Source organism: Schistocerca nitens, chromosome 4 (assembly GCF_023898315.1).
Source record: "Schistocerca nitens isolate TAMUIC-IGC-003100 chromosome 4, iqSchNite1.1, whole genome shotgun sequence".
NCBI classification, from domain to species: domain Eukaryota; kingdom Metazoa; phylum Arthropoda; class Insecta; order Orthoptera; family Acrididae; genus Schistocerca; species Schistocerca nitens.
The window spans coordinates 374,853,149-374,862,959 of NC_064617.1; the positions used below are offsets into that span (position 1 = coordinate 374,853,149).

Genomic DNA, 9,811 nt, shown 5'->3' on the forward strand with positions numbered 1-9,811 from the left:
CGGCCGTAGTTTATCCATTGCTGTGGTGGGAACACTCCCTCGGTGGCCTCAGTTCATGTTGAATTTATGCTGACTGCCTCATTCGGCTAAAATATTGAAAATAATAATGGACTGTTAATATTTCTTTAGCAGTTAAACAATAAAACGTTTAGAGAATCCTCATTGGTTATCACACACTCATCAATAAAACGTATAATTGGTAATTTACTTCAAAAGATAACAAAAATATCAACAGAAAGCTAACTTCTTAGTTTAAGCATTCGCAAAATTGCTGGCAATGTCACTAATTTCAGTTGAAATTGCGCCATAATTGAAACGCCGAGTAGTGCTGTCTCTTCACATGAAAATGGCTCCGTGAATCAAACAGACCGTTCGGGAAATCTTATTGGCCTCTTCAGTAGGTGTCAAGGCGAAGAGGCCAATGTGAATTTTTATAAACGCCTGAATGACACGTTATTTTTGAGACTAAAGCGGATTTTGAATGTTCGATGCCGTACATGAAGTCGCTGTATCCATTATGATTCCTCCAGATTTCTGTTCCCATACATTCGAGCCACTTTTTTTCATTTCATCCCTCATTCTCTTGTGCTACTATTTAACTACTACGAGTATCCTTTGGTTAACAGAACTTCCTAGCCGCACTCTACTTTCTATTATTGGATATCTGTCCTTTATTCACAGATCCGTTGAATATCGGAACTAAGTGCAGAAGATTGTGAACATGGATGCAGACCTTGATTGCTACAGTGAATTATCTGCGTAAATGATCTTCGCCTCGTCTTTTAATGACGTTCAATTTGTTCGCAACTGAAACAGGAAATGGAGTGCCTACTGAAAGTAAGAGGAGTGATTTTTATACTTGGCATCAGTGCAGAAACTACAATCTGGTCATCTGATATGTTCTGATGTGACACATTGAAGGCCACTCAGAAAATAAAACATTCCCTTTTATTCCACTGGCTTTTTATTTTGTTTATTTCGTCAGGACATTGTGAATGTTCAGGTGGCATACCGGTATAGAAATCTTCATGTACTGCAGACGTGGCGCCAAGATTTGATGATGCATTATGCTGTTGGTGAAATATTCAGCCTACAACAGAAAAGAGAATAGATTATTAGACAGTTTAACGAAGTTCTAAATAACAGTAGGTACGTTAAAAAATACAGTTTGATGATTTTATTGTTTTATGACTTGAAAGAGGTAAAACATAAAGCTCGAAGCATCCAGTTTGAAAAATTTGTTCTCCCTGACTGAATATATAGATATATGAGATAAATTTATTTTTAAATGTGCAAAGTCGCTATTTTAAAATTGATTAGGCTGTTTTTAATTACAGATATTCAAGCCAATTGGGCATATAACGCAAATTGATAAAGAATCAATGACGGATTTCAATCATGTTACAGTGTTATACTCCATAGAAGGGGAAAGAGTAATTATTGGCTCAAGGAAACAATTGAAGAGTTGAAAGTATATGTGGTAAGCGATCTGACGACGGGGAACTTATTTTGTTTCAGAGACCCCCATTTAGCTTCGTTTCGTTGCTTCATACAATCTTAAATAATACAGATAACTCATATGTTGAACATTTAGCCACATGAAGAGGAGATGTGGTGGAAAATATTTCTGAAATAATAATGAAATGTTTAATAGTAAAACAACGAAAGAAATAAATTTTAATTATGTAGCACTACCAGCCCTTCTAAGGAAGTTCAAAAGGCACTGAATCTCCGATGACATAACAGCTAATGTTCAAATGTGTGTGAAATATTATGGGATTTAACTGCTAAGGTCATCAGTCCCTAAGCTTACCCGCTACTTAACCCTAATTATCCTAAGGACAAACACACACACCCATGCCCGAGGGAGGACTCGAACCTCGGCCGGGACCAGCCGCACAGTCCATGACAGCAGCGCCTGAGAGCGCTCGGCTAATACCGCGCGGCCATAACAACTAAGGGAAGAACTGAATGCGAAACCAGACGCTGAACCAAATTTGAACAAGGAACTCAAACTTCAGTGTGAACAGAAGATAAAGGAATATAGACAGCATAAATTAAGTTGTAGTTAGTTTAATGCGGTTCTTATAGCCCTGTTGCCTCTGCCTATAAACCCATTTGCAGTTATTATGTTTCCAGTGCTTCTTATATATTACACCCAAAACAGGTTTAATCACACTTTTTCTCTTGATTCACTCATAGTTTCATTTCGAATTTTCGTGAGCTCACTGGTACAGTACCGTGTGTATAATAATGACCTCATGGGAAAATGAGTTGCATTCAGTTAAAGCAACTGAATTAGTGATTCACGATGTTCCGATGATAATGAGAACATATTAAATGAACTATGCCGTTAATCGTCGAGATATCTGTTGTTTTGTAATCAGCATACAATGTTTACCCAAAATCAACTGTCGGTAACTGGCACGGAACTGTCATGTTCCAATTTACAAGTTCACGAGAACTACAGAGGAACGCCAAAGCCATTTGACGACGGAGTGACTTCGCCTTGTAGTATCTTCTCCATTTCCTTCTAAATTATACGATATTTGGCTTAGGACACCCCATAAAAGCATTTACGGTCTGCGACGTTGTTAAACGCCAAGTTTTTTCGAAAATGCCTATTCAACGTATTTCTGAATGTTATATGCTTATTCTTCTGATCAGTGCGGCCGTTATGTTTCGCTGCCTCACAACTGCAGACAACACTAAGAATCACGAGTGACTGTCCAGTATACTGCTAGTTTTTCGTTGATCTTCTATGACGGTGACGGACTGCTGAGAATAAAGCCTTCAAGCCGTCTGTGAAGAGATACGAGTTTTCTTAAAAAGGAACTGGCTGCACCACAAACTTGTGAAACCCGGAGCTGAGTCTCAGCCCAGGTAACCTACATAGCATTTTCATAACCCATCCCCCACAATCCGGATGGTTCACGGAGATGTCTATCTGTGAAAAGAGCAGTGTTTTTGGAAGAATCTTCTTAGAAAGATAAATATTTATCCAGCTGTCGCTTTTCATAGGCTAGCATGAGAAACGCCATTGATTCAGCAGCTACGTTACGACAGAACGTTCCATTAAAACTTCTAGAAACAAGCGCTCCTATTGTTTCATAGTATTATTTGCCATTGAGTGTCCGCTTTCTCATTTTACATGTGAGCCTTTCAGTAGGTCTCCTGTACAATCACATCATGGTGTGGGTAAATGTCCTAGCTTCCTCTTCACGCCACTGTACTTTTGGTTAATAATAACGAAATCCGCAAGAGTAGGAATTTGTCCAACCCCATTACTAAACTTTTACTATATTTAACTCACAAATCTGCCACTATTGGCCAGCGAGATTCCTTCTTTGGCAGAAACTGCTAGGTTTCAGAGAGATAGGTGAGAGAACTCTTACTGGCCAACAACAGAAGAATAAAGACGACTAGTGAGGTGAGCGAGCATTGCTGTCGTATAGAAGGAAGTCTCCTCCTTAGCGCTGAGTATAGAGGGTGTACTGAGCTCACAATCTGTAGCCGCTACAGTTGCTGCCGTCTACATTCACGGTACAAGAGTTTGGTAAGAATGGGCTAGCATTGAAAACTATGATGTGGTAGGGACGCGATGTTAGTTAACTCTCATCAGGACACAACTGCACAGTCTTAACATATCGCAGCCAGATAGCTCTTTCATTATGCACTCTGGCGATGTTACTGATGTTCATATCCATTTTTCCGTGTTTTTCCTGTAATTTGCGGACCGTACTTACAATATTTGGTCGAATGTGTGAATTATTCTCGTAACTGTGCCTTTATTGTGCCTACCCACCTAACTATGCCTTTATTGTGCCTACCCACCTGTGCCAAGTTTACATTTTACAATTTTAATCCCTTGTCCAGTTATAAAATGTTCATTCAGTTATATCTCTGGGTAGCTCATATGTTAATGTTTTACAACTAAGTACCTGAATATTATAGTGGCCTCTTGCTTCTGTTATTGACAGATGATCCATCCCTTCATTAATAAGTCCATGCGATTGGTGTTGTACCCGTATCTTCACCACCCCTGCTATTTATCATCCAGTGAGACGCTTCCATTTTCGAGACCCTACCATTTCCTTTAAATTAATTTGCCTGATCGTATGGCGTGATTCCCTTCTATGTAGGTCACTGGAGATCAGACTTCTACGAGCTCAATTGATGATATGTGTTTTTCTAGTCTGTTTTCTGTTCTGTAAGAAGTTAAATGCGCCTGTACATTGAAGCAGACAGACTAAAACTTACCACTATTGACAGCAGGATAGTAGATTCATCCTGTGTGTAGACTACAATTCCAAGGTTCGAACATAAGCCAAAGACTTAGACTTCTTCTGTGAACATACGTACCTTTTGAAAATCGGCTAGCAGCTAGGAAGTTGTGTTACAGGCAAAGTGAAAATTAAACTGCAGGTGGAATGTATCATTTGTGTTCAAGTTTCTGTCGGCGAAGGTTCCAGCTTTCGAAGAGGCTTTTAGAGTCATCCACATTTAGAAGTTGGGTTTTCCGACAAACTACACTCCTGGAAATGGAAAAAAGAACACATTGACACCGGTGTGTCAGACCCACCATACTTGCTCCGGACACTGCGAGAGGGCTGTACAAGCAATGATCACACGCACGGCACAGCGGACACACCAGGAACCGCGGTGTTGGCCGTCGAATGGCGCTAGCTGCGCAGCATTTGTGCACCGCCGCCGTCAGTGTCAGCCAGTTTGCCGTGGCATACGGAGCTCCATCGCAGTCTTTAACACTGGTAGCATGCCGCGACAGCGTGGACGTGAACCGTATGTGCAGTTGACGGACTTTGAGCGAGGGCGTATAGTGGGCATGCGGGAGGCCGGGTGGACGTACCGCCGAATTGCTCAACACGTGGGGCGTGAGGTCTCCACAGTACATCGATGTTGTCGCCAGTGGTCGGCGGAAGGTGCACGTGCCCGTCGACCTGGGACCTGACCGCAGCGACGCACGGATGCACGCCAAGACCGTAGGATCCTACGCAGTGCCGTAGGGGACCGCACCGCCACTTCCCAGCAAATTAGGGACACTGTTGCTCCTGGGGTATCGGCGAGGACCATTCGCAACCATCTCCATGAAGCTGGGCTACGGTCCCGCACACCGTTAGGCCGTCTTCCGCTCACGCCCCAACATCGTGCAGCCCGCCTCCAGTGGTGTCGCGACAGGCGTGAATGGAGGGACGAATGGAGACGTGTCATCTTCAGCGATGAGAGTCGCTTCTGCCTTGGTGCCAATGATGGTCGTATGCGTGTTTGGGGCCGTGCAGGTGAGCGCCACAATCAGGACTCCATACGACCGAGGCACACAGGGCCAACACCCGGCATCATGGTGTGGGGAGCGATCTCCTACACTGACCGTACACCACTGGTGATCGTCGAGGGGACACTGAATAGTGCACGGTACATCCAAACCGTCATCGAACCCATCGTTCTACCATTCCTAGACCGGCAAGGGAACTTGCTGTTCCAACAGGACAATGCTCGTACGCATGTATCCCGTGCCACCCAACGTGCTCTAGAAGGTGTAAGTCAACTACCCTGGCCAGCAAGATCTCCGGATCTGTCCCCCATTGAGCATGTTTGGGACTGGATGAAGCGTCGTCTCACGCGGTCTGCACGTCCCGACGAACGCTGGTCCAACTGAGGCGCCAGGTGGAAATGGCATGGCAAGCCGTTCCACAGGACTACATCCAGCATCTCTACGATCGTCTCCATGGGAGAATAGCAGCCTGCATTGCTGCGAAAGGTGGATATACACTGTACTAGTGCCGACATTGTGCATGCTCTGTTGCCTGTGTCTATGTGCCTGTGGTTCTGTCAGTGTGATCATGTGATGTATCTGACCCCAGGAATGTGTCAATAAAGTTTCCCCTTCCTGGGACAATGAATTCACGGTGTTCTTATTTCAATTTCCAGGAGTGTATGTCATACAAAACGTAAAGCCAAATATCAGTTGCGATAACAGGGTCGTCAACTGGAACTAACCCTTTACACTGAATGCTCGTTTATTAAGCATGCAGACGGAGCTCAACTATCTGCCTCAGCAGAGGGTGAATTTATACCGCCTGAGTCAATCACCCAGAGGACGTATTCTTACGTCATTGTAACTTTGAACATGTACATACCATCGGCGACTATGTACAGGGTGGTCCATTGATAGTGACCGGGCAAAATATCTCACGAAATAAGCATCAAACGAAAAAACTACAAAGAACGAAACTCGTCTAGCTTGAAGGGGGAAATCAGATGGCGCTATAGTTGGCCGGCTAGATGGCGCTGGCATAGGCCAAACGGATATCAACTGCGTCTTTTTTAAAAATAGGAACCTCATTTTCTATTACATATTCGTGTGGTTTTAGTTGGACCACTTTTTTCGCTTTGTGATAGATGGCCCTGTAATAGTCACAAACATTTAAGTACGTGGTATCACGTAACATTCCGCCAGTGAGGACGGTATTCGCTTCGTGTAAAAATGGATCGTTTACCAACTGCGGAAAAGGTCAATATCGAGTTGATGTATGGCTGTTGTGATCAAAATGCCCAAAGGGCGTGTGCTATGTATGCTGCTCTGTATCCTGCACGACATCATCCAAGTGTCCGGAGCGTTCGCCAGATAGTTACGTTATTTAAGGAAACAGGAAGTGTTCTGCCACTTGTGAAACGATAACCACGACCTGTATAAAATGATGATGCCCAAGTAGGTGTTTTAGCTGCTGTCGCGGCTAATCCGCACATCAGTAGCAGACAAATTGCGTACGATTCGGGAATCTCAAAAACGTTGGTGTTGAGAATGCTACATCAAAATCAGTTGCACCCGTACCATATTTAAATGCACCAGGAATTGCATGGCGATGACTTTGAACGTCGTGTACAGTTCTGCCACTGGGCACAAGAGAAATTACGTGACGAGGACAGAGTTTTTGCACTCGTTCTATTTAGCGACGAAGCGTCATTCACCAACAGCGGTAACGTAAACCGCCATATGATGCACTACTGGACAACGGAAAATCCACGATGGCTGCGACAAGTGGAACATCAGCGACCTTGGCGGGTTAATGTATGGGGCGGCATTATGGGAGGAAGGATAATTGGCCCCCATTTTATCGATGGCAGTCTACACTACTGGCCAATAAAATTTCTACACCACGAAGATGACGTGCTACAGACGCCAAATTTAACCGACGGGAATAAGATGCTGTTATACGCAAATGATTAGCTTTTTAGAGCATCCACACAAGGTTGGCGCCGGTGGCGACACCTACAGCGTGCTAACATGAGGAAAGTTTCGAACCGATTTCTCATACACAATCTGACGTCCCAGGATTTCTTTCTGTGGGGAAAGTTGAAGGATATTTGCTATCGTGATACACAGACAAATCCTGGCAACATGCGTCAGCGAATTGTCAATGCATGCGCGAACGTTACGGAAGGCGAACTACTCGCTGTTGAGAGGATTGTCGTTCACGTATTGCCAAATGCATTAAGGTTGACGGGCATCAGTTGAAGAAACGTCTTACTGGTGCTCTTACAGTCATGTTCTTTGTAAATTTGACTCGATTTTGTAATCACCGAAAAAACATCACATACCCTCTTTATCCGTGAAGTTTAATCTTACTTCCTCTTGCACTTGGAGTTTCTCTTTTTTGTCAGGCAGTGTTTTGTACAGGCAAGCAAAATTCTACTAAATGCTATTCCTCCAGATACATGTCCCAGCACATACCAGATATTGATAATCTTAAATTATAATTACAGCAGGCATGATTCGACCGGGAGACTTCACGTCGACAGTGACCTGTAAACGTTTAGCGTTGACGGAAGAAACACAGCAGGCGACGGTATTCAATTGCCAGCGTATAAGAAATTTAAACGTCGAAGAATAATGTTGAAAAACCAGTGGTATTAATTCCAAGGTGTAAGGTTTCAAGAGTATCGAAACAAGTGATAAGTTTTCTAAAGACACTAATGAATGTTTATCCTTTAAAATCGCAACTTTGGTGTTCACATAAAAGGTGCCATTTTAATTACGACCATAATAATGAAGAAACATGAGCAGTTTGAAATAAACATACTACATTCTTTCCGATCATGTGTGATAGTCCTTATCATAACTTGGAGAGGTGAGAATTGAAGAGAATTTTGCGAACGACTGTAGCTCCTCCGAAACGCTGCAAGAAGACTTACGCGAAAGAAGAATTCCATCCCTGAAAATTTATAGATTTTTGCGTCATTTTTGGTAGACATATTTCCCATTTAAGTTTCAAAAACAAACAAACTACGTTTAGTGGTACTAACATTTATTTATTTCGAAGCGCTTATCTAATTATTTGGCCATAGTAGGGAATCAACTATTTAGCGTTCAAAAGACACTGCGTGTACAAAACCAATCGTTAGAAACAAAGATACCTTCAACACACTGAGAGCCTTTGCTCGTGAAATTAGATGGGAAATATAATATCGAATGGTAATCACTCATATTATGCACCATGTAAGTTAAATGACAGTATTAAATTAAAATTTATAATACTGATAATATCAAACATATTAGGTAACGAACGCACACATCATTAAAATGTTCAAGTCGTATGAATTGAATACTAGAAGTTGAGAGGAAACGATCATTCAGAGCCAGGTGGCCGTTTTGAGCTAAATACTATTTACGACAAACACTTGTAACAGGTTAAGATTTTTCCGTTTGTTGATCGTATTTAGTACTTTTGTGCATTTTACAGCTTTCAATATAGGTTATTAATACTTTTTTTCTATGATTCACAAATGACAAGATGGTCAGCAGCATACCTCTTTCTAACTCAAAACGTACAGAGCATTTCGTCACAGTTACAACGTATACAATAATGGTTTAATTGTGTCGACTGACCACAAGTGGTTTGTCAAACGCGGAAAACAAAAATATTCCCAATCGGAAATCAATTACGCAATGAAAATGCCAGAAACTGTCACTTACAGAATACTTTCTACACTCTATTTACCACACCCGGAGCGGACTCTCCCCTTACAATAAAGAGAAACCTTCCGAATATCTTGTTCAGACCTTGGGTACTATTTTGTCTTTCTTTCTTTTAATTTTTGTCCACTGAGGCACATGGAAATAAAACTGGAATTTAACGTTCCGTGTGAGAATTTAAGAGCCAGGTTAATAGGTTTACAGCAGAGCACCAACGTACCTCTAAATAATCTCCGACATCTGTTTCCAACACGGATGCGGCCGTTCCTACACCTGTGTCTTGGTATGATGACTGCATGATTTCTGGTATTTATTAACTGGAAACGCTGCGTTGACGCCATAGTTATAAGTGTTAATAATATCACTAAGGAACACAGCAAAATATTGAGCTTCATCGAGAGCCGTTGAGAATAAGCATGCGGCACGTAGCTGTGCACTCTTCGTCTGTCGCCAGCAAGCTCACAAGTACCCGGCGGAAGTGTCGAAGGCAGAGGTTTCGGCAACATTTCCTTCGTTTCCGGGAAGACAGCAAACATCTCGAGTGTCGTAATCAGTTCTGTCTCCTATCTCGTAGTATTACGCGTAAGACGGTTTTTCACAGCTCACTGCTTCATTGATCATCTCTGCGGACAGTTTTCTAGATGATTACGTACAATTAATATAGATGTAATTTAAACATAAATATCTGTATGAAGTTACGCTTTCAAAACGAATGGGGGAAACGATAATATGTGGTGGTATTGGTGTGTTTTTTTTCAGTTACTAACATTAGCTGTTAACTACCTGGGTGGTATCTTCACACAACGCTCTGTCGGGAAT

The 9,811-nt window shown here is 42.4% G+C and overlaps 1 long non-coding RNA gene across 1 annotated transcript; it reads right to left on the reverse strand.

Annotated features, from left to right (window-relative positions):
• Positions 1–946: 946 nt before the first annotated feature.
• On the reverse strand, positions 947–9,445 carry LOC126253018 (uncharacterized). The gene is made up of 2 exons (XR_007545883.1): positions 9,213–9,445; positions 947–1,090 (listed from the first exon to the last, which is right to left on the reverse strand). It is a non-coding gene; the product is annotated as an uncharacterized LOC126253018 (long non-coding RNA).
• Between the last annotated feature and the right edge of the window lie 366 nt (positions 9,446–9,811).